This window comes from Schistocerca nitens, chromosome 4 (genome assembly GCF_023898315.1).
Source record: "Schistocerca nitens isolate TAMUIC-IGC-003100 chromosome 4, iqSchNite1.1, whole genome shotgun sequence".
Lineage (NCBI taxonomy): Eukaryota > Metazoa > Arthropoda > Insecta > Orthoptera > Acrididae > Schistocerca > Schistocerca nitens.
Window position 1 is genome coordinate 144,430,520 of NC_064617.1, and position 26,203 is coordinate 144,456,722.

Sequence of the window (26,203 nt, forward strand, 5' to 3'; positions counted from 1 at the left end):
ACACCTTCTGTAAATGGACGTTCAAGCCACCTTTTTGATCTTCGTTGACCTACAAGGCCTTACTCTTACGCCTCGCTGGATTCGTCTCGATAGCCGCTATCAGAAAATAAGTACAAAACTGTAGCATCCCATTTAAAAGAACAAAGTTGACCTTCATATCTCAGACGCGACCACACCTAGCAACAAAAAACCAGTCATATTATAGCCCCCGTTGTCCCATTGTCCTACAAACGTTTCAGGTTCAAAATGGTTCACATGGTTCTGAGCACAATGGGACTTAACGTCTGTGGTCATCAGTCCCCTAGAACTTAGAACTACTTAAACCTAACTAACCTAAGGACATCACACATAACCATGCCCGTGGTAGGATTTGAACCTGCGACCGTAGCGGTCGCGAGGTTCCAGACTGAAGCGCCTAGAACCGGTCGGCCACACAGGCCGGTTCTTTTCAAGTACTATCATACCTTCGAAGATATTCTAGGTGGAAACAGTCAGTGACTCATACATATATGCGAAAGATTTCGTATAAAACTAGGAAATTCGCCAAGTGTTTTGTGCCTGGAGCGAGGTACTATCTGCCTGTGAACTGTGCGCGGTTATCACCGAAGGGGACAAACAGATTGTTTTGAAACGTGGCTGCGGAGATAAACATTTAAAGGGAAATGAAGTTACAGAAAGAGAACTGAAGAACTATTTGAAAGAAGAGGAGAAGAAATATAAATAGCAGGAATGGTAACAATGACAAAAACATCTTGTATGGACATGTAAGGCCTGATAAAAAAGCAAAGGCTCAGGAGGGCGTGAGGGAACCAAATGAAACTTCGCGAGAGATTAAATCATATTATTTCAGTTATTACAAAACTGAGTCAAATTTACAAAGAGTTTTGTAGTATGAGCCCACTGACCAGTACGACATTGCATCCAATCAGGCCTGGATGCAGCCACATATTACGCTGAACAGGGTGCCATCAACCCGTTGGATCCTCTTCTTAGGGAAGCCGGCTCACAACTGTTGTAACTGGTCCTATCTGTTACGGACACTGTCCCTGAGACAGAGTCCCATCTGGTCCCACACATGTTGAATCGGGGTATGGGTCTAGAGATTTTGATGGTCACAGGAGTACCTCAGCGTCATGCAGACAGCTCACAGAGACAAATATCATGTGTGGACGAGCATTGTCCTATCGAAAAATGGCACCACGATACTGTGGAATGATCTCTTCCCAGATCGCCCTCATACTTGGCGACGATGGTCATCAGGGGTAGTTCAGAACCGCGATTTATTCTCGGCACAGTGCGACGCCATTCATCAGCAGTTCATGTTTCCTGTTCACTACACCACTCCAAACGCAGCCTGTGCATGAGACAGTAATTGTCTAGACCGACTGCTGCCGACCACCCCGACCAGTTGTGTGGTATAACATACAGTACTGTTTGCAAAAAGTAAAACACTCAGAAGCGATGGTTTGAGACACGCCACGATAACGGGACGTGTGAAACAGCGGAACCATAATAAGTGATTTAAATGGCAGAGAAGTGACGTGCACGTAGGACCAAGAGCGTCCTCTTTTGTGTGACCGAACAGGTCAATGTCACGAAACACTCAGTTTGGAGCGGTCATACGAAATGGAGACGTGTAGCCAAGTGCCACTGTGCTTGGTCGACCTCACAGGGTGGAATATTGGCTTCTGTGTGCGTTCAAACGGGGCAGAATGGTTGGGCTCTGGGTGGCAGGTTTGTTGTTGAGCAACACTGCGGCTCATCCTTTAACAGCGAGGCATGTATGGAACCAGTGGAGAGAAGAGGGCCGTACGCAGCTCCGACAGGGTACTGGTCGGCACAATGTGACCGCAATGCGAGATGACCGCCATCTTGTCCGCTTGATCGTAATGGACAGAACAGCTTCGTCCACAGTGCTGGCGCGGCGTTGAAGCACTGCAAGGGATGTGAACATTTCTGCGACGCCGTCTTGTGTGGGATGGAGTAGTGACATGCATGCCATTGCGTCGGCTTCCATTGACTATAACTCACCAACACTGCAAACTGAAAAGAGGACGTGAACCTCGCATGCTTCATGGCAAAGTGTATTGTTTCCGGACGATTCCCGCTTCATCTTGTCCTAAAGTGATGGCCGCATAAGCATTTGACACCACCGTGGCGAAAACATGTACTGTTGAGTGGCACAGTGGAAAAAAGCCAAGTGCGATGGTTTGAGGCGCTGTTGCCTGTAACACGCGATCTAGGAACCTACGTCTTGAGTGCAGTCTGAACAATTCCCGCTACATTAAGAAGGTCTTAGAGGCTGAGCCACTGCCGCTCCTGGAGGCCGTTCCACATGTCACATTTCAGCACCATAACGCCCGGCTGCATGTGGGGTCAGCAACTTGTTTATTCACGTCCTGCTGCAGCCACAGTTGATGCTTCTACATTTACATCTACATGGTTACTCTGCAATTCACACTTAAGTGCCTGGCAGAGGGTTCATCGAACCATTTTCATACTATTTCTCTACCATAACACTCTCGAATGGCGCATGGGAAAAAGGAACACCTTAATTTTTCCGTTCGAGCTCTGATTTCTCTTATTTTATTATGATGGTAGTTTCTCCCTACGTAGGTGGGTGTCAACAAAATATTTTCGCATTCGGAAGAGAAAGTTGGTGATTGAAAATTTGTAAATAGGTCTCGCCGTAAAGAAAACTGCCTTTGTTTCAGTGACTGCCACCCCAACTCGCGTATCATGTCAGTGACACTCTCACCCCTATTGCGCGATAACATGTAACGAGCTGCCCTTCTTTGCACTTTTTCGATGTCCTTCGTCAATCCTACCTGGTAAGGATCCCACACCGCGCAGCAATATTCCAGGAGAGGACGTACAAGCGTAATGTAGGCTGTCTCTTTAGTGGGTTTGTCGCATCTTCTAATTGTTCTGCCAACAAACCCGAGTCTTTGTTTCGCCTTCCCCACAATGTTATCTATATGGTCTTTCCAATTTAAGTTGCTCGTAATTGTAATTCATAGGTATTTAGTCGAATTGACAGCCTTTAGATTTGCGCGATTTATCGTATACCCAAAATTTATCGGATTTCTTTTAGTACCCGTGTGGATGACTTCGCTCTTTTCTTTGTTTAGTGCCAATTGCCACTTTTCGCACCATACAGAAATTCTCTCTAGATCATTTTGTAGTAGTAATTGATCGTCTAATGATTTTACTAGACGGTAAATTACAGTATCATCTGCAATCAGTCTAACGGGGCTGCTCAGATTATCACCTAGATGATTTATGTAAATCAGAAACAGCAGAGCGCCTATGATACTACCTTGCGGATCGCCAGATATCACTTCTGTTCTACTCGATGATTTACCGTCTATCACTACGAACTGTGACATCTCTGAGAGGAAATCACGAATCCAGTCACACAACTGAGACGATACTCCATATGCACGCAATTTGATTAATAGTCTCTTGTGACGGAAAGGTATGAAAAGCCTTCTAGGAATATGGAATTGATCTGAGATCCCTTGTCGACAGCACTCATTAATTAATGGGAATAAAGAGCTAGCTGTGTTGCACAAGAACGATATTTTCTGAATCCGTGTTCGTTATGTATCAATAAGTCATTTTCTTCAAGGTGATTCATAATGTTCGAGTACAGTATATGCTCCAAAATCCTATTGCAAATTGATGTCAGTGACATGGGTCTGTAATTCAATGGGTTACTCTTATTTCCTTTCATGAATATGCTATGTGGACGCGCCTACAAACCACCTGACAGAATATCTCCCGGAAGCATAGTCAAGCACTCTTTGATTCCGCACCACCAGCTGCTGTGATTGCAGCACGTGGTGGCGCTACTCCGTACTGAAATTCCACAGGCAGAGTGCGTATACTACACTGTTAAGCTAATCATTTTTGTAGTGTCGTGTAACTAATAAGGGAGTAAATAAAATTGTGACGACATTTCTAGGTGTCGGTGTTTCACTTTTTCCAAACACTAGTGTAGAATGTTGCAGGCAGCGTTCTCGGATGGTACACGCAGTGCTTCATGCACTGTGCAGCGATCCTCCTTTGTGGTGATCAGACGTTATCGATCGAAACCTTGACGACGAGTGTGCTTGCACTAACCGTGCAGCCCAACATCGGGGCAGTGTCACATCCAAGTCCCCTGCAAATCTGGATATTGTAAGATTCAACCAGCTGGCCAAGTGGAGACACCCGATGAGATCGTTTTCAAACTCTGACAGGTGTCTATAACGCTGTCTTGCGCATCTCCGTATCCTTCACAGTGATCATTCAGTGTTTATTGACGGCCTCATATACCCTACCATACCTGGTAGTAAAATTCAAAATGTCCAGTATTAAAGCATTCTGGTGGTCGTTCTACCCGTCATAGAGAGTTGGAGTTCTAATCATTTATACACCCGCCGATAATGTTTTCCTCTACGAAGTTACGTTGGCATTCGATCATCTCTTCTGAATGTTTCATGTGAATATTGCGAAGAAATGATCTACAGCGAAGTCACTGAAAGAAACGTTGCAGCGAAGAGGGATGAGGAAGACGGAGGCTTACAATGTCGAATGACATTACATATGTACGGTGTTACCAGCAGATTAACCCTTTCGCGGATTCATTCTTTTGTAGTGATCCAGCGAAACTAATTTTATTTGTATCGTATTAGAACTGCTATCAGTAAACTATGTTTATTTTTTGGTAATTTTATTTTTGTACTATAGGACCGAAAACAATGGTGGTTCGAATATCTCCTTACAGTCCTTTTGTGAGCTGTTATTGTGATGGTAAGTGTATTTCCTACTGTAGAAGCGAAGCAATTTTATCCGATTTCACTCGTGACAACAGTAGTGATCTCACGACAAACGTACAGTGTACTACCACAAGATGTCATGCATATCCAGAGGTGGTAAGACCTATTCGCAAAAGCTTTGTAAACCCACTAATAGATAGTAAGTAAACTTCCCTAGATCCACAAAAGACACACTAATGTTGTGGTAAGCATACTTCCCCTCTATGAGAAAGTACCTTGGTGATAAGTACACTTCGCAAAAACCCTTAAAACAACATTATTTGGTGAAACTTCCTGGTAGATTAAAACTGTGTGCCCGACCGAGACTCGAACTCGGGACCTTTGCTTTTCGCGGGCAAGTGCTCTACCATCTGAGCTACCGAAGCACGACTCACGCCCGGTACTCACAGCTTTACTTCTGCCAGGAAGTTTCATATCAGTGCACACTCTGCTGCAGAGTGAAAATCTCATTCTGGATTATTTGGTGAGATATACACTTCTTACGGCGCTAATAGCCATATATCACAAGAAGTAGAGGCAACGGCCTTGCTGCAGTGGATACACCGGTTCCCGTCAGATCACCGAAGTTAACCGCTGTCGGGCGGGGCCGGCATTTGGATGGGTGACCATCCGGACCTCCATGCGCTGTTGCCGTTTTTCGGGGTGCACTCAGTCTCGTGATGCCAATCGACCGAATATTGGCGGCTCCGGTCAAAGAAAACCATCATAACGACCGGGAGAGAGGTGTACTGACCACACGCCCCTCCTATCCGCATCCTCAGCTGAGGATGATACGGCGGTCGGATGGTCCCGATGGGCCTCTTGTGGCCTGAAGACGGAGTGCTGATGCTGCTGCTGCTGCTACAAGAAGTAGAAACTACAGCTGGTGTGGCGGATTGCCACTAGATGCCAGGAGCGTACAGAAGCGGTACGACGTATTCCCATAAAAGCAGTAAAGAATTGCATTTACTGATAAATTTGCCCCCACGGTCAGTGAAAGTGTAGCAGGTGGCACAAGGTTGAGCAAAGTGGATACCTGTCATGTGACCAGTAAACAAAGATGTCTTCATGTTCTTTGTCAGCCAGATTAATCTCATTTTTTCTAGGCCGAGACTATTACTGCCTTTCTGGAGGCCACCCGCTGCCTGTGAGCCACAAATGACACAAAAGCCGCTCCGTTTCACGCCGACGCTTTTCAGAGAAGCCGGCACGCAACCTGTTGCTGTTGACGTAACGATCACAGACGTCACCTTGTGCCAACTTCCACCACGCAGCTTCGTGCCCTACCTGCACTTGAAACAGGAGCACGTCTGCACATGACGCAACGTCCCAGAGCCAGTACCGTCACTACAAGACGATGACGTAACAAACTGGACTCCCATTCGGGAGCATTAGAGTTCAAATCACTATTCTGTCATTCAGATTTAGACCCTCCTTGGTTTTCCTAAACTGCTTAAAGCCAACGCCACGATGCTTCGTTTAAAATGAATGTAATCGTTACGTTCTCTCCATTTTTGTCCTACCTGAGTCACTCTTCTGCCTCCAATGATCCCACTGTCCCAAAATATTGGTCCAAACTGTCCTCCTTTCTTTCTTTGATACTATAAAAAAGCTACACGAACCATCCGTTGATTTTTCTACACGAAACATTGCTTTACTGGTTGGTTCAGTTACAATTCAATATTTATAACATAATATAGATATATAAATATTAAGAACCAGTTTCCTTTTGAGTGTGGATTGGCTGACAAAACATTAAATTACATACAGAGTGTTTTAAGATGAATATATGAGTTAAGAGGCTTTTCAGTATTTATTACACACAATTTACAATTCTAAATAACACTTCAAATGAAAGAGCAACTCAAACAGTTTTTCCTCCTTTATTGTTAAGTCTTTCTTTTAACTGGTACTTGTATTACTTTCCAAGTTTATTACCTTTAGTTGTTGTCTCATCAAGTACTGTTTTTATTTTACTTGGTTCTTTTACTTAATGAAAACCGTTACATGAGCACAGTTTTGAGTACAGTGTTAATGTTTCTCCAGTTTGCTCTTTTTATATTATTATATTGTTCACCTTTTTACTTCTTAAAATACAGTATCATCACACTCTGAAAGATGGCATTTACTATATGTTTCCCCACACTCCTCCATTTTCCTGCATTTATTCATCTGTGTTTATCTTACTGATATTAGGATATACAGGACATAAAATCCCGTCTGAGGCCTGCGATCATTTTTATGTTAATAATTCGCAACCAATGCTGTACAATCGCAATAAAGTCATGAGATGTTCAACTGACTCTTTATAGTTCTAATAAAAGACGCAGCTGAACATCTCATGACTTTATTGCGATTGTACAGCATTGGTTGCCAATTATTAACTTACTGATATTGTCTAAGGTCCTCATATATTCTTTAGTTATATTGATAATTCTTTCTTCTTTTAATTGGTTTGTGTATCACTCTCCATGTATTATATCTCCTGAAGTAGGCTTGTCAAGTACTAATTTTATTTTATTAATTTCATTTATTAATATAAAGTGTTATATAAACTTCCTGTTCCAGTCTTGTGTTGAAGTTTCTCCTGTTTACTCCGTTCATATGTATTTACTATTCAGCTTCTTGCTTTTTACATTGCATTACCCCTACATCATCGAAGATGCTATTTACTGTACATTTCTGCTTCAATCTAGATGTGTAATTTCTTTTCCAATGTTGTTTACAAAGATTGTAACTTCTTTGCCGACAATAGTCAGTAAATGTCTGAAGATGGCACTGTAATCCGAAAACATAATAAAACTAATGCTGTAGAACAAAAGCAAACCAGAGCTTTTCATTTATCAAACGGTTTTGTTTTTAGACCTGTGCCCAAAGGGACGAGTATGGAACGAATGACTGAAGAACATGTTGAACTAGTGACATATTTTCACCCGTAGCACCCTGAAATCAGTTCAGAAGGCTAGTCACGAACTAGCAATTGCAATGACGTCTGCGAGGAGACTTTTAAAGAGGCGCTTACAACTGTGTCCTTGTCATTTGCAATTGCTACACACTCTAAAGCCTACAGAGTACACTATACGTGACATTTTGCAAACGAAATGTTACTGCATGACGATGGAGATTTTCTTGATCGTTTCGTCTTCAGTAATGAATCGACATATCACCACAGTGGAAACGTGAACAGACATAATGCACGCCTCTGAGGGCGCGAAAATCACCACGAGGCAGTATAGCTGCAACGAGACTCCCCTAAACTGAATTTTTTTTATGCCACATCCCGATGTATAATTTATGTACCTCTTTTTTTTGTGAAGCAACTATAGCCAGTATTTCTTATGTTGATGGTCTAGAACTATGGCTCTTTCCTCGACTGGAAAAAGCTGAACCACAGAATGTTATTTGGCAGCCAGATGGTGCCCCGTCTCACTTGTATGACACAGTACGCGATTGGTTTAACAATGTTGTATCCGATCGCTGGATTGGTTGCAAGGGGCCGGATGAAAGAACTTGTTTTGCATAACCACGTTCACACATGATCGGATGCCATGCGATATTTATGTTTGTAGGTTCATAAAGGATCATGTGCACGTGCCTCCGCTACCAGCTGATCCACCCCAGTTGAAAAATAGCATTGTTGCAACAATTACATCCAGACGCACTGATCAAGGTTTGGGAAGAACTCGCCTATCGACTGATGTGTGCTCCCGCTCAACACTTGCAACCAAAGGTTGAGTTGCTCTTTCCTTTGATATACTATTCATAATTGTTAAGTTGAATGTAAAAAATGCCATACAAGCCTTAAAAGCAATATACTAATTTTGAAAGACTCTTTTTAACAGTTGTAAGTAATAATACCTTGGAAACCAAGGTGTAAAGCTAATGTGGGGTCTTAGTCTTCCAGGAATTGGTGGTAGTGTGCAAGTAGACAGTCCAGACGGGGTTTGGTCGAAAACTCTATTTGTTAGACCGGAACATAACTTAACTATCACTAAGGCGACGATAAATCTAAAATCAGTAGCTGGATCAGGAAGCAGCTCATAGAATATTGGACTAAAATCCAAAACAAAATGATAGAAATATAATTATGCCGAAACCACGTTTTAAGAGAACATCTGCAATATTGAGCTTGAACGGGAGGCTACTTAAACTCAAGGTAGGTCCAATGACTAGTCATGCGAATTCCAATAAACACCTGCACACTATGGGTAGGACAGCTGTGCACATGGGTAGAGAGAATGAACCCCGAAGCGCAGACTGTACGATGTGGGGGACGGAACTGCACCACACTTAAACTTCCGATGCGAAGCACTGGAGTCCAAAAGACATAGAATATTTTGGTCATTAATTCCTGAAGAGATTGTGTCTAACAAATTATGGTAAACATAGGTTTTATGTGGAATGGGTGACGTTAACATGTTCAAATAAATTTATTTGGGCTCAGTTTATTGGTATCTAGTTTCACGTGAATATTAGATTAGATCTAATATTGGGTGAGGAATTCTTTCAAACAGTAAAAGCATGCGTTGACAACATCTTAATGTCCACTGATACATGCGATGAGCACCAAGACATTATGTGTTGGAAGCATTCAAACGATTAATTCAGAAAAGTCGGAATGTGAAAAATGCAAAGAATGATCTTTATTTATGTCATTTCACATACATCCAGAAAAATATTTACTATTTTCGAAAAAAAAGTAATGGGTCCTTTCGAATTTTTGGGGCGATCGTTTGATGTTGGCGCTTATTATGTCAAAAATTAAGACAGTATATACAATTATTCGTTAACAAATGCCAGGCTGTGTACATATTATGTGTTTGCTGCATCAGATATGTACTGCTGAGGTGCTTGGAGTTGTGTCACAAATCACTGGAACATTTAGACCAAGCACTTGTTTATCTGCTGACGATAATGTAGGCTTTTGCTGAAAAACCTATGTAATTAGCGTTAGTTCCACCCTTACGAAATCTGTTTACGAAAAACTTCAATGATATTGCTTCACAAACTGAGCAAGTCCGTAACGCGTTGATCCACGTCTGACCTTTATGCAAGAAGTCATTCGGCTTGGCAATGATTGATAGAGTTCTTGGACGTCCTAGTCAGTCTTTATTTCAAATATTATGTATTATTTTATTACTATTATACTCATTATTATTATTATGACCAGTAGTAATATTAACAGCACTGCTATTATTGTTAGTTCCTATACGGTACAATTTAATCACTGAAAATAGTTTAAGAATTATGACAGAACGTTGAAGACATATATTCTATACCGGCTTAGAGACCAGATTTTATACTTCTAAATTGTTATAGCAGCTGGTTTGAACTGTGGCAATTGATTATCAGCTATGAAATGCGAATTAATGCTGAAGAATTTGAAGGATGGGTAAAAAAATCAAGGAGACGGGATCTGAGTGGCTTGAAATAAACGAAGGTTGTTGAAAATTCCAAAGAAATATAGACAACGACTGAGTAAACTAGGCGAAAGAAAGGAGAAGATGAGTGGATAGTTTTGTGGGATGGCATAGTGAAAGTGGAAGAGGAACAGCTAGACAGAAAGAGAAGGTCCAACTGAATCTTTTGCATACCACACAATACCTTAAATTTTATTCATGAAAGGAGAAAAAATAAAAATGCAGCAAATGAAACAGACAAAATGGAATAACTTAAAAATAAGATCGACATAAGGTGAAAATGGTAAAACAAGAAGAGAAATCTAAAGCTGCATACTAATAAGAAAGATGGATTAAGTATACAGGAAAACAAAGAAACCACAGGAGGAAATAAAAGCAGCTGTACGAATATCAAGAGCTCCGATAGAAGGCTAGCACCAGGCAAAGAAAGGAAGAGTGAAACGTGGAAAGAATTTATTAAGGGCTACATAAAGAAACTAGAAGAAAAAATCTGTAAAGAGAAAAGAAAATGGATGAGGATTAGTTGGCCGATGCGATGAGTACGACAGAGCATGAAAGACATCAGTCGAAAGAAGCCACCTAGAGTAGATGACATTGCCTCAGAAGTAGTGAGATGTTTGATCGAACCAAACAAGACCAGTTATTTCATCTTGTCTGAAAAAAAAATAACACCAGGGTCCGATTCTGAGTGGTGTTCTATCGAAGAACTATCAGTTGCGTAAGTACTGGTATGGAATAACACCCCGAATTATCTGCACAAGAATGGAACGACTGACTGAAGCCCATCTGGTGCTAGACGAGTTTGGCCTTCAAACAGCTATAGTAAAGAGTAAGGCAATAATGACCTCACGATTTATCATAAACGATAACTTGAAGAAAAACCCACATTTAAGGTATCTATAGACTTAGGAAAGAAAAGCTCTTGAGAATCTAGAGTGGAATATACAACTGATATAGACTCCAGACTGCCTTTATAAAGAGTGCAAGAACATGAAAGATAGGTAGTAGTTGAGAACGATGTAAGGTGTAATGTTATCTAAACCAACATGTTATTTAATATGTACACTGAACAGGCAGTTGAGGAAACGTAGAAAAAATTGGGAAAAGTAATTAAATTGTATGAGTAGTTGTAGCGGAGATATGGTGGAAGAACAGTTGGACAAAAAGGATATTCTCTTGAAAACAGATTTCAAGATGAACACATGTGAAAGTATAATATGACGGATGAAGGATAGTCAAATTAAATCAGGTGAAGCTGAGGGAACTACGTGAAGATAGGAGACAATGAAAGTAGGAGATGAGGTTCGCTCTTTCCACAATAAAGTAAGTGACAACGGTGGAAGTAAAGCGAATATAAAATCTGGTCTTCTGGTAACAGCCAAATAACTTTCTTGAAAATGGAAGTACGTTAAGACAGAATATAAGTTTAAGCATAAGAAAGCGATTTCTGAATATGTATGTACGGAGTAATGTTGTATGAAATCGAAACGTGGAAGATAAACTAAACATACTAGAAGAGAACAAAAGCTTTCGGTATGTAATTTTCAGAAATATGCTAAAGAATAGATGCGCGATCAAGAAGCTAACGAAGAGGCATCGAACTGGGGACAACAGAGGTTTAGGAGACGACTAAAAGTACGTACACTGATGAGCCAAAACGTTATGACCACTGGCCGTCGCCAAGTTGAATGCCTCGTGATGTTGCGAGCACTTGATGCAGTAAGGAAACGAACAGACGAGTCGGCAGTCATTGTAGCGAAGATATGGGCCGCAAATGCGGAAATCCACTGACAAAGGGCACTTTGTTGTGGTGCTGCGACTGGAAACGAGACTCTCTGAAATGGAAATGCTGGTCGCCTGTTAGCGTACTACTGTCGTGAGCACATATGGAAAGCCGTTGACGGATGGTAGAAAAACGAGTAGGCCGTATGGCATTGTACGACTGCATCTCATCACAATACGTCGAGATCGGAGAATCCCCCACTGTGTAATCCTGGATAGGTGGCTATCTGTGGCAGATGCTGGTGCAGGCACAAGTGTTTCGAAGTATACCGTTCAAAGGCCGCTGTTGAAAATGGAACTTCACATCACACGACTCCTGCGTGCTCCTATGTTGACCTAACGACATCGTCCATTATGACTGCAGTACGTACAGAATCACTGAGTTTTCTCCGTGGATCAATAGAAACTTGTCGCCTGTCGAATGCATCACATTTCTCGTTATGCCAGGTCGATGGTAGGGTCTTTACATGCCGTAGTCCAGGGGAATGGCTGCACGAAACATACGACGCGAAACAGATGCAGGCAGGTGAGGGCAGAATTATGCTATGAGGTACATTGAGTTGGGGTTCCATGGGATCTGTGGTGGTAATCGAAGGCATTATGACAGCAGTGAACCATGCGAATATTATTACGGACCACCTGCACCGCGTCGTACTTGAAGTTTCCCCCATCTGCGATTACATGTTCCAGCAGGATAACTGTCCGTGTTGCAAGGTCAGAATAGTGCTACGGTGGTTTGAGGGTCATTATAGTGAACTCACATTGAAGTCTTGGCCAGCAAAAGTACCTGATCTGTACACATTGGAACATAAGTCTGGTGCGAGCTGCGCGCCTGTAAAGCACCATCCCGTAATTTGCGGGAATTGCTTGACCTGGTGTCACATACCGGGTGATCAAAAAGTCAGTATAAATTTCAAAACTTAATAAACCACGGAATAATGTATATAGAGAGGTAAAAATTGACACACATGTTTGGAATGACATGGGGTTTATTAGAACCAAAACCATCTACCGTTATCGGGCCTTTTTTCTTCGAGGAAATGCGTGATTCTGGTTTTGTAACTGCTACCGTGACGGGTGAGAGGTACGCCGATATGTTACAGAATCGCATCATCCCCAGCCTTGCTGATAAACACCTGCTGCAACGTACGATGCTTATGCAGGATGGCGCTCCACCCCATATTGCTAGACGCGTGGACAATCTCCTGCGCGCGTCGTTTACTGGTGATCGTATGCTCGGCCGCCACTTTCGTCATGCTTGGCCTCCCAGGTCCCCAGACCTCAGTCCTTGCAGTTATTGGCTTTGGGGTCATCTGAAGTCGCAAGTGTATCGTGATCGACCGACATCTCTAGGGATGCTGAAAGACAACATCCGACGCCAATGCCTCACCATAACTCCGGACATGCTTTACAGTGCACTTCACAACATTATTCCTCGACTACAGCTATTGTTGAGGAATGATGGTGGACATATTGAGCATTTCCTGTAAAGAACATCATCTTTGCTTTGTCTTACTTTGTTATGGTAATTATTGCTATTCTCATCAGGTGAAGCGCCATCTGTCGGACATTATTTGAACTTTTGTATTTTTTTGGTTCTAATAAAACCCCATGTCATTCCAAGCATGTGTGTCAATTTGTACCTCTCTATATACATTATTCCGTGATTTATTCAATTTTAAAATTTATACTGACTTTTTGATCACCCCATATCACCACTTCTGGAATCCTGTCAACGACTTGTGGAATCCATGCCAAGCAGAATCTCTGTTGTACTGTGTTTGAAAAGTGGAACAACACGCTATTAAACAGGTTTTTATATTGCTTTGGCTCGTCGTTGTACAGATGGTAGGACACAAACTGGCTTATCGAGAAATAATTAATTCCTAAATGGAGGGAAGTGTGGGACTAAATATTGTGGAAGGAGACCAAGTTAGACTACAGCAGGGAAGTTCCTGTGGATTTAGTTTCCAATAATTACGCAGATATGACCAGAATTTCACAGGGTTCATTAGCACGAAGGCCTATGCTGGTTGGAAACACCATGAGAAATGCAGATGGTAGCCAATCCTGCAGGTTGCGCTGTTGTATTCGACCACGAACGGCACCTGTGCAATGTTTCAGTAACTTGAAGTCTTTGTCAGAAAAGAGTTCTGTGTAACTGTGAGTGCACTCTGTCGGAGCTAAGTGAATTCCATCCAACCAGGGCAAATTGATGGCGCTCGCATAGTAAGTAGCATAGCGGTTGCTTTCGTAACTAAGTTACCCTAAGTGTCCAGTGTTTCAAGAGGCGCCATATCTAAGATCTATACTGCATACAGGCGAAACAGAGCGACTCATTCACACGCTGGCGAAAGTTGTGTTGAATGATGCTAACAGACGGTCACTGAAGAGGATTGTGATGAAAAATAAAAGAAGAGGCCGACAGGCGCAGAAGCCAAAGCAGAACGGAATGTCACACTCGCGAACCCTTTCAGCACCAAAACAACATGAAGCGAGCTCCATGAGCAGGGAGCGACCTGGAACTCTAAAACCACTCATCAGTAATGCAACAGGAAAACGTGGTGTTACTGTAGCCATAAAAGCTGGAAGAAAGTTATTTGGCCGGATGAGACTTGTTGCATACTGTTTACAGCTCCTGGACGGGATTACATCGCAAGATTCGAAAATGGCGATGGTTCGGTGGTGGGTAGCCATATAGTCGCATTCCGTGAGCCCCATGGGTACTGTGCAATGCCGCATTACTGCCAAGGAATAAGTGACCATTTCGGCTGATTAAGTCCATTCCATTGAACAATGTTCGTTCCCCGATGGTGAAGCTGTGCCCCAAGACAGAGGCAGTTTTGTGAGGACAAGGATCAATTCTGGCATCTCTCCTGACGACTACAGTCACCAGATCAGCCTTTGCAGTCTACATTGCAAAGAAGGGTGTGTGGTCGCTAACCACCTTCATTGTCGTCACCCGATCTTGTCACTATTTTGGAGAAGGAATTATGTACCCTGAAGAGCGAAAGAACCTGGTACACCTGCCTAATATCGTGTAGGGCCACCGCAAGCACGCAGAAGTGCCGCAGCATGACGTGGCATGGACTCGATTAATGTCTGAAGCAGCGCTGTGCTGGCGGGAACTGACACCACGAATCCTGCAGGGCTGTCCATAAATCCGTAAGACTACGAGTGGTGGAGGTAACTTCTGAACGGCACCTTGCAAGACATCCTACATACGCTCAATATTGTTCATGTCTGGGGAGACTGGCGGCTAGCGGAAGTGCTTAAACCCAAAAGAGTGTTCCTGGAACCACTCTGTAGCAATTCTGGACGTATGGGGTGTCGCATTGTCCCGCTGGAATTGCCCAGGTTCGTCGGAATGCACAATAGACATAAATGGATGCAGGAGATTAGACTGGATGCTTACATACGTGTCACCTCCCAGAGTCGTATCTCGACGTACAAAGGGTCCCATATCACTCCAAACGCTCACGCCCCACGCCATTACGAAGCCTCCACCAGCTTGAACAGTCCCCTGCTGATACGCAGGGTACATGATTCATGAGGTTATCTCCATATCAGTACACGTCCATTCGCTCGATACAATTTGAAACGAGACTCGTCCGACCAGGCAACATGTTTCCAGTCACCAACAGTCCAATGTCGGTGTTGACGGGCCCAGGCGAGGCGTAGCTTAGTGTCGTGCAGTCATCAAGCGTACAGTAGTGGGCTTTCGGCTCCGAAAGCCCATATCGATGATGTTTCGTTGAATGGTTAACAAGCTGACTCTTGTTTACGGCCCAAGCATTGAAATCTGCAGCAATTTGCGGAAGGGTTGTACGCTGAACGATTCTCTTGATTCGTCGTTAGTCCCGTTCTTGCAGGATCTTTTTCCGGCCGCAGTGATGTCGGAGATTTGATGTTTTACCGGATTCCTGATGTTCATTGTACACTCATAAAACGGTCCTACGCGAAAATCGCTACTTTATCGCTACCTCGGAGATGCTGTGTCCCATCGCTCGTGCGCCGACTAAAACACCACGTTCGAAGTAACTTATTCTTGAAACCTGCCATTGTAGCAGCAGTAACCGATCTAACAAATGCACCACATCGATGTCTTATACAGGCAGCGCCGTATTCTGCCTGTTTACATATCTCTGTATTTGAATATTCATTCGTAGCAGTTTCTTTGGCGCTTCAGTGTAAGATTCCCTTGAAAACCGTACAGGGCCTGTATTCATCCATTCCGAGACGACTGGAAGTTGTTATAAATGACAACGGTTTTCCTACGTGGTACTGGGCATGATAATATTTTATGTTTTTGATTTTTCCATATTTTTATCCATCCCTTGTACATCAAACCAGTCTTACCTTGAAGACTATAATTGCAACCGTAATCCTTGCTGCAAAGAAATCTGATTTCTAACCAATTGTAATCATTTAATCTTAATACTGAAACTTCCCTTATTAGCCGTAATATTTCATTGGAAAAACTCTGATACCTGCTCTATTCTACCTAACAAATATTAATTTCCAAAAGAGAAATGCACTGTTCTAAAATTGAAACTATAACCACTACATATATTTTCCTACGTGAATTCACCACAACACCCTGATCTTTGATCTACGGTATTTGCTCGAGTGTCGGGTTATTCGAGTTATCTACGTTGCTGCCAGGCTGCGTAGGTTGTGAAATGAAGTGCAGAGAATTAGATGCTTTTAGTGAAAGCTGCACTATCAAAGCCCCAGCGACTACTGAACTGAGATACTTCGAACAAAGAACTAGGTACCCGCTCATTTAACGGTCCAGAGCACAGAGCTAATCGGATACAGAATACCCTTTATGCTCTATTCGCGCGTCAATTACATTTGCCGTACGCATTTCAGTAGCAGTTCTGTGTGTGACACGTATTGCAGTTCACACTGTCTCAGTCAAACGCAGAGTGACTATTACCTGCGGACTGTTCTGAAATGGAACCATACAGGTATCCCCAAATCATCTGAGTGAAAGTGATCGAAAATAACAAATTACTAACAAACACAATTACAATCACAGCTGATTTTTAGAAATATGAAAACATTTGAACAGTCTAGAAGCCGTTCCCCGTCACACCACGATCACATGTTGCACGGATGGGAAAATGATAATGATCAACGGACGCTACGTTGGAGTCATATCTACAGGTGATACAAAATACGCAAAGCACAATGGTAACTCTTGCTCTAATCTAAAGGCTGGCACTGAATCGACAAAGTAACATCGCAATAGAGCATTCAGAGATTAAATTTTAAAATGTAGGCACAACAAACTTGAAAGTTGGAGAGTCTACATTTTAATTTTGGTTTCAACAACCACGATCTCATACCTATTATGGATAATATCATAACTCAGAGTTTCGTCTGGCCACGCATCTCGCAGTGATAGATGAGGTTAACCTACGACATGGATAGTGTGTTCAGTCTCCGAGGAGTCCAGAGACTTTTTTCCGTGTTGCAGAGTTGGATCTAGTTTGCAAGATTTATGAAAACTTACAGTATTGTACTTCTAGAAATCGGTTATTGTAAGATCAACATAATTCCTTGGAAAGCGAATAATCAAATTGGCGATGAAACTTTGGATTCAGTTGATGAGCTGTTATATTCATGGCAGTTGAAGATGTAGACAAAAGAGCATAAATGGACTAGCATACTTCGATCAACTAAGTAGTCTTGAATATAAATATACCAATGTTTTTCAGACGAAAGTCACGAACTAGGGATGTAAACGGGAAAATATTTCAAATAGTGATGGTTCCCAGTATAAACAGGGAATGATGGGTTTTGGGAAGTATTAAGACGATCACGAAATCGTCAGACTGTAGTAGATTACGTAATGAAAACCAAAGAGGGCAGAAATCGCTCCGTTTGTCACAGCCCGGCAGATAGTAAAAAGCCACCACCAGTTAACTAAAGGTTGTGGTCTTACGCATTTTTTCTTGGTGGTTGGTTATCTATTAGCCTTTACACTTGGAACTCCTTCATTGCCGTAGCACTTCCGTATCTCTATCGCCCACGACTTGTTATTAGAGTTTAACAAAGGCCATCTTGCAACCCAAATGGTAACTCTGTAATGTAACAGAAATAAATCAAAAATGAAGAAAAGGGTCGCCATTAGGCTTTACTATCTAGAAGATAAAGAAGTAAGTTCTGCTACCCTTATGTCTTCGTGAGGGCAGTGACTCAACTTTGATAATCGCATTTTACTAACTGGCGGAACTTACAAGTTGTGATGACATTTTTGTACCATGAGCCACGGGGCACATTCACTGACATTCAATTTTAGTAAATTTCGAATGAAACAACAAATATATTGCTACCAGTTACTGTTTGTTTACAATGATCAGCCAGAAAATTATGACCACCTGCCTAATAGCTGGTACGTCCGCCTTTCGCACGGATAACAGCGGTGACGCGTCGTGGCGTGGAAGGTACATCGCTGGACGAAGGTGGCAACACATCTTCACAGACAAGCCATCTGATTCTCGTAAATTCCTGGAAGGGGGACGATGACCTCCGACACCACATACAATTACATCCCACATGTGTTCGATCGGGTTCAGATGTGGCGACTTGGGTCAGCAATCAATTGGAACTCGCCAGTGTGTTCCTCAAATCACTCCCTCGCACTCCTGGGCTTGTCGCATTATCTTGTTGAAAAATGTCACTGCAGTTGGGAAACATAATCGTCATGAGGGTGTGCACGTGGTCTGCAACGACAATCCTTGGCCGTCATAGTGCCTTGTACGAGCTTCACTGGACCCATGGACGCCCACGTGAATGATTCCCAGAGCATAACAGAGCTGCCGCCAGTTTGTCTCCGTGCTGCAGTACAGGTGTCAAGGAGCTTTTGCCCTGGAAGACGACGGATTTGCGCCATCCCATCGGCGTGATGAACAAGCTATGGGGATTCATCAGACCGTGCAACACTCTGCCAGTGCACCAACGTCCAGTGCCGACGTTCACGTGGCGATTTCAGTCATAGCTGCCAATGTCGTGGTGTCAGCATTGGCGTGTGCGTGGGTCATCGGCTGCAGAGGCCCATAGTTAGTAGTGTTCGGAGCACTGTGTGTTCAGATACACTTGTACTCCGCCCCGTATTATAGTCTCATGTTAGTTCTGCCACTGTTAGCTGGTTGTCTTGTTTTACTAGTCTGCCCGGCATAAGACATCCGACGAGTATAATGAGAGGTGACGGCTCAACCCCACGACCTCTGGACGTGGGTTCACCCTGGTTCCACCACGTGTTGAAGACACTCACTACAGCACTCCTCAAACACCCTAGAGGTCGTGCAGTTTCCGCAGTGTTTGAGTCGAGCCTCCAGATCGTCACATTCTGACCTCGATCAAAGATAGATCGCGCGCCTTCCCCATTCTAAACACGAGCAGCACACTCACTAATACTGCTTGCACTGTGCGTGTGCTTGACTTGCAGTAACCGCTCCCCAGGTGACGCTGCTATCGCCTGGATGGGTTTATATCGATAGCAGGTTGGTGGTCAAAACGTTCTGGCTGATCAGTGTATATTCAGAACTCGCTTCAAAGGTATGAACTCTCTTCACGGCTAATCCTAAACACTCATTCATATATGCTACCGCACTTCCATGGAACTTGCACTCAGCCAGTCCCATGGAGCACCAAGGGTATGTTCCTTCTGTATGAGATCGCAAGAAGAGTGAGATCCTGCCCAGTGACTTTCGCACTGAGCAATTCGGCGTTGGCCAGACCCGCCACCACAAGCCAGGACACCACTCCCTGTTGCAAGTACTGACTTATTATGTACCATTTATAAAATATTATTTGCGCTCTAGTAGGAGATTATTTTTTGAAACTTATTCTTACAGGTGCTAATAATTCGTCATTTGGGATTCGTTATTTTGCGGCATACTCTCTTCACATTGTTCCATCGTTCACTCAGACATTCCTTCCTCTCGAGAACTGGTGTGCGTGCGCGCGCGCGCGCGCGCGTGTTTGTGTGTGTGTGTGTGTGTGTGCGTGGGTGCGTGCGTGCATGCGCGTGCGTGTGTACAGGAGAAGGGGGGAGAGTGGTGGGGGAGGAGAGTGACGCCTGGTGTGCAACATCTCCTTTCGGGATAAGACCGCTAATCGGTGTTGCAATGTGTTTGCCAACGGTGCAGCTTTGTCTCTCCAGCAAGACGCTTCCTTGCACCAGGAGCTAGGCTGGCTTTGTCCACTCAAAGTTAAGCCTGAGGCTGCAGTTTTCTGGCAAACTGTTGATCTCGTTAACTTGCTAGCTGAATGCTTCAGCTGAGTTGACCTAAGATGTAAATGTAGTGGACTGACAAGGCAGCCAGTCCACAGAGACGGGTAGCCGAAAGGGCACACGTACACACACGCCGACTGGCGCGAAGTCTGGAACAGGATTCGTAATGAATGTGATAAAGAAAAGAACGTAGCTACTAGAACACTTAACTTTTATATCGTCCTTTGGTATACAGCATTCTTGATGATACAAGTGAGACTATCTTGAGATACATGCAATGGTACAAATGGCGCCTTGCTAGGTCGTAGCCATTAACTTAGCTGAAGGCTATTCTAACTGTCTCTCGGCAAATGAGAGAAAGGCTTCGTACGTGTAGTCGCTAGCAATGTCGTCCGTACAACTGGGGCGAGTGCTAGTCAGTCTCTCGAGACCTGCCTTGTGGTGGCGCTCGGTCTGCGATCCTGACAGTGGCGACACGCGGGTCCGACATGTACTAATGGACCGCGGCCGATTTAAAGCTACCACCTAGCAAGTGTGGTGTCTGGCGGTGACACCACAGTAAATTTTACATTATTCCTCTCTGCCCCAAATAAATTGCGAAAGCGGGTAGACCTTAGGGTAAGTTTCGAGGGCTCTCCTTTTCTTTCCGAGGTCGTATCGGTCGTGAAATTAAAACCACTGTGAAAACCCAATAAATCTCTGCGCCACAGCGCACTTTTCAGCTCTGAGCGCACAGAGAGCACGTAAACATGCCTAGAATAACAGAGTCTTCTGCTAACCGTGAAGTGCTTGCTGAGGGGTTATGTCTCGTTTCATGAAGCCCACATAAGTTGCCTGCCATGCGTGGCAGCAAAGTGCGGCAATGGTGCACGAACTCTGAAGCAGTACATGCAGGCGTTCACGATGCAGACAGTCAGGTAAGGAAGCGAGCGTCAAGGAATGATGCTGCTCAGCCGGAGCTTGTGAGACTTGCAGGGAATGTGTTGACATTTGCACGGAGACCAAAACACGGTACGTAGTGGACAGCGTGTTCCAAAAGTAGGCTACACTGGCCTGTCCATTGCTACCTGCGACGTGTTCTGGGAAGGGCCAGATCCAATGTCCTGCACAGAGCTTCCTGTCCGCGCAACAGTTCGCAGTGAGCGTGGCTTTCTCCCAGAGATCAGTACTGCAGTTGACGTCTAGATGGCAAGTTGTGTTCCACGTATTAGTGCTGAGGTTATGAAGTTCACCGAGACCACAAAGGGGAAGCCTTTAATGACTTACAGCGGGCATTAGTATATAGTGGACTATACAAACAAACAAAAAAGTGACTTATTGGCGTTGTATTAACTTTAAAAAGAAGAAATGTGAAGGAACACATCCACGAAAAATTGCACAATTTTAGGGGAAGGTAGCTATTTTTGTATTTCAATGAAGCAGTAAATGAAGTGCGAAAACATTTTCACAGCTCAAAGAAGCGGGCAAAAGAAACATAGGTCACAGATGAAGAAGTAGGGCAGGTCGTCAATCGAGATTACGACTTAGTAACGTCCTCACCATCACACAGAAGTGCGAAATAATCGTCACTTCACATTAGGCGAAAAACTATGGGACCTACAAAACATTCCACCGATTCTGAAAGAGTATTCTTCCAAGAAAATAATTTGCTGATGAATAACGACAAAAAAATGGCTCTATGGGACTCAACTGCTGTGGTCATAAGTCCCCTAGAACTTAGAACTACTTAAACCTAACTAACCTAAGGACATCACACACATCCATGCCCGAGGCAGGATTCGAACCTGCGACCGTAGCGGTCGTGCGGTTCCAGACTGTAGCGCCTTTAACCGCGCGGCCCCTCCGGCCGGCCGAATAACGGCAGCAGTGTTTTATTTACAGATGGTAACAGGGACGGAATGACAGAATACTGGTGTTTGCCAACGAAAAGAGAAAAGCATGTTCATCAAATTGCTAATCATTCTTTATGGATGGAACGGTCAAGAGTTTGATCAAGCAGTTTGGACAGTTCTTTATACTCCACGCTGACCTTAATAATTCTTGGGAGGAAACAACCACCATTCCAGTCATACTTGGTTTGTAAATAAAAGCGTCTTTTCCTGTTGCCACTTATTTTTCCCACACACGTTGCGCTTTTTCTTGTTCTAATTTACAAAACAAGTATATCTGTGCTTGCTGCGGAATATGGCCACGCAAACAAACTTGTTATTCACGCCATGCCAGGCATCTGCATGTGGTCTTTACCAGAAAACCAGAAGACTTCATCTGAATGTCCACAAAACCATACAACAAATAAAATTCATCAACATATGCAAATGTATATATCTCATTGATGATGCCTTAGAACAAGAAAAAGGCGAGACGCGTCTGCGAATAATAAATTGACAGCAGGAAAAGGCGGTTTTATTTACAAAACAAGTATTTCTATGCTTTCTGCGAAGGATGGCCACGCAAAAAAAATTACCATTCCACTCGTTTACGCTTTACTGCCAAATAAAAAGCGAGAAACATATGTACTTTTTTAAAGCTATTAAAAGTAACGTGCCTGGATGGAACCTTGCGTCTCTGATCATAGACTTCGAAATTATCATCGTCCAAGCAGCTAACAGTTTATTTCCTGGAACAGAGAATACTGGTTGCAATTTTCATTTTAATCAATGTTTGTGGAAACAAGTTCAGCTTTCCCGCCTCGTTTCAGCCTATAAGTAAAATGAGGAAATAGACTGTGACATAAGAATGCATTGTGCTCCAGAACATCTTCCTCTGCAAATGCTGGATGATGGTTAGCAGTGCATTCAAGAGAGCACGCCTAAAAAGCAAAAGCTTCAGGCCTTTTATAACTGTTTTGTGCACCAGTGTGTGTCGAACACATGGCGAGAGATATGTGGAATTGCAGTGGAAGGCGCCATCGCACTAACAACCCCTCGGTATGATGAAACCGAAGAATAAATACATTGATATCAAAAGTTCATCCGACTGTTCACTCATTAGTGAGAAATCTTCGAGAAGATGCAGAGTACCGCCGCCACCAGTTAGACCGACTAATTTCAAACTTTGATGGGAAAACATGAAAAAAAGTCACCAATGAAAGCTGACGAAGGCTTTAAGGAAACTCCAAATGGATGGGAACTTAAAATCTTTTCCGAGTTGTTCGGCCTACGCACGCAAGTTAAAATGTCGAAGGAAACGTCAGACTCACTGAAAAGTTTGTAAATACTGAAAAGCATTAATCATTGGAAATCTTGTAAATATCGTAAATAAATTTAGTGGCGGATGGGAAGAGATTAATTCCTCGTGGTCTTCCCTGGAAACGACACAAAGTCGGCTAAATGTCTCTTGAAAGTTGTAAAATATTCCCTAATGAAGACGCACAAGCTGTGTCAAAGTGAAAGCCTTTTCTAGGAAATAATCGCAGCATTCGCCTTGAGAGGTTCTTAGAATCAAAATCTGTATGGGTGGACACCGAACACACAATTTTTGCAGCGGTCACGCAGGCAAATGACATGCAATTAAATCCATCCTTTCTCCCTCCGTTAGGAGACGAACAAAATCAGCATGAAACTGGTAAAGACAAAATAAATTACCAGAAAAATGATCGGTCGCAGTTTGACAACCTTTCATCGTATGTTAAAACTAATTTCCAGTAACATATGTCGTAGATTACAGAAGGCCCGTTGAGGATGCGGCTAGGCGAGCAAGAATGCTCACGCTCGCTCGCCGCCTGAGATGTGAGCGCTCGCAGTAGAATGGGATTTCTAGATGTCGTTACGTAGCCCACAGCCCGGTCGACGGGTAGTTCCGGAGAAGTGCAAACATTGTGCTGCCTTCAGAAGAATGGTCGTAATCAGGTTAGGCTTGCAGGGGGAGGTCGCCAATCGGGACAGGCCGATTTCGCCCAAATTGCGTGTGTAAAAGGAGGAGGCTCTCCACGTCACGTGCCTTAAATATTTCGCCTGAGTGGGCCCTGGAAAAGGAGAAAATGCTCTCGAAAGTTTTTCCGATAGCAGTATATTCCTTATTCAGAGCTCTGTTCGTCGTTGAAACAGGCGACTTTGGATCAATCCAACGTGCTTCCTGATTTCTTTTTCTGTTTTTCCCATGTTTAATTTACTTCGTTCAACTATTTACCGTAGAAATTGAACACATTGAAGCAGTATATTTATATAATTAGGCGAAAGTGTTAACGAAAATAAAGTTTCGAAAGATTCTTGTGGCTACGTGCGCTACTTTTTATTCGTTATCACAGTAGAAGGTGTGCAATTTTTATGGTGACATCTGTCATAGAAACATGTGAAACATATATATTTTTCACACCAGGCACATTTTATGAAGGCATTGTTTGAGCAGTAACATTTTGCCGAAACATGCGTCATTGGAAACGACACTTCATTCACGTTTTGAAACGACGGTTTGTCCGCTTTCAGTTTGGATGCAAACCAAGCGTACTGGATCATAGGGGTGAACACAGGAGCACTGAATTGATGCTGCACGATCGAATGTATTTTAATTGCATCGTCTCTTGATATTTATCGCTGTTGTCGGAGCACTTCAAGGGCAGTTTGTAGTCTTTTAATTAGAATTTTGACTTGGCGATAGAAATATACATCACATGGTTGAACCAGCGTCGTACATTTTGGTGGAATGACCTTCATGGTACAAATTGCCTCGTATAGCTCATTCTTAAATGTCTCATCACACAATGTTGAATCTGTTTGGCCACTCCAAGAATCCACCAACAGAAGAAATTTATTGTTTGCTACGTATGGCTTCAATGTTGTTTCCAAGAATGTTGCATAAAGCTCTTTTGTTAGTTTCCCAGACATGGAACAAGTAACGACAACATTTTCTTACTCGTCTTCTAACTTTTTTGACAGTGGCGGCAAAACGAGAAGCGCTTAAACTGTGCTGTGCTGTGTAAGAGTGGGTGGTCTTCGATAGATTGAGTTTCTTCACCATAACAGTCTTTGCACCGTTGACATCCAGAGACCTGTTGTACGTTGACTCATACTGGCATCCGATCTGGTCGGTGTTAATTATATAGTCGATGTTGAAATGTGGCATTAAATGTCTCATCTGCATACTTAACTTCTCTGCTGCTGCCACTGTTTCGTCCGAAGTTGCGACATCATTTTTGCTGACGAATTTCGTGCTTTTTCGCTGCCTTATCCAATATTTTTTCTTGAAGGATTTTGTGCAAGTATTAGAAGCACGGAAGTGAAAACTCTCAGACAAATACGGGAATGCAGAGGTCATTGCCCATTGCTGTAGGGTTCTAGTCGTCACCTGTTCATAGCAGCGTTGTGCATCTTAAAAATTTTCCCATGTTTCCGAGTCAATTAAGGACAACTTTTCAAGTCTGGTGCCACCCTGGTGTACTTCTTTCCTCCAAATTTTAAGATAATCCCTTTTCTTCAGGATTGGGAATCTAGACTGCAATGTTGCAAATTTCCATTTCGGATGAGCGTCAGGAAATTCCAGGACCTTCTTCTTGTCAGCGAATCTTGCTGATGTACGTGAGGAACTCGTGGAGAAATCTTCGGGAGTATAATCCTCATCTGTATTTGAAGAAGTCACCTGTGACAGATAAAAAGAGACTGCATGTGATAAATGTGTGTGAGAGAGAGAAAGAGAGAGAAAATGAGATGTTCCACGTACCTATTCATAAATATTTTCTTCATCAGGCTCTGTGCATAGTATCAGACCTTCGTCGTGCTCTGTGAAATGCGTATTCATAACGTCGATAACTGCCTCTGCAATTGCTTCACCTATGGATATTACTGTAGGACTGAAGGATATAGGAGGATTGTCAGTGATCATCCCTTTTTCTTTATAAATTGAAAAAGCGTAGGAAAGAGCACTCTTTAAGTTTGCTTTGAAATCTTCATCAAACGTTTCGAGATTATCAGTCACTTTTTGCTGGGTTGCCTTGTTTGATTTTGGCGCGATGATAC

General features: G+C 43.2%; 1 protein-coding gene and 1 pseudogene across 6 annotated transcripts in view; one reads left to right on the top strand and one right to left on the bottom strand.

The window, feature by feature from the left end:
- Positions 1-26,203, bottom strand: part of LOC126252976 (uncharacterized) — an 802,035-nt gene that overhangs the window by 206,195 nt on the left and 569,637 nt on the right. The gene's annotated exons all lie outside the window — the stretch shown is intronic.
- LOC126254158 (5S ribosomal RNA) lies at positions 5,339-5,456 on the top strand (annotated as a pseudogene).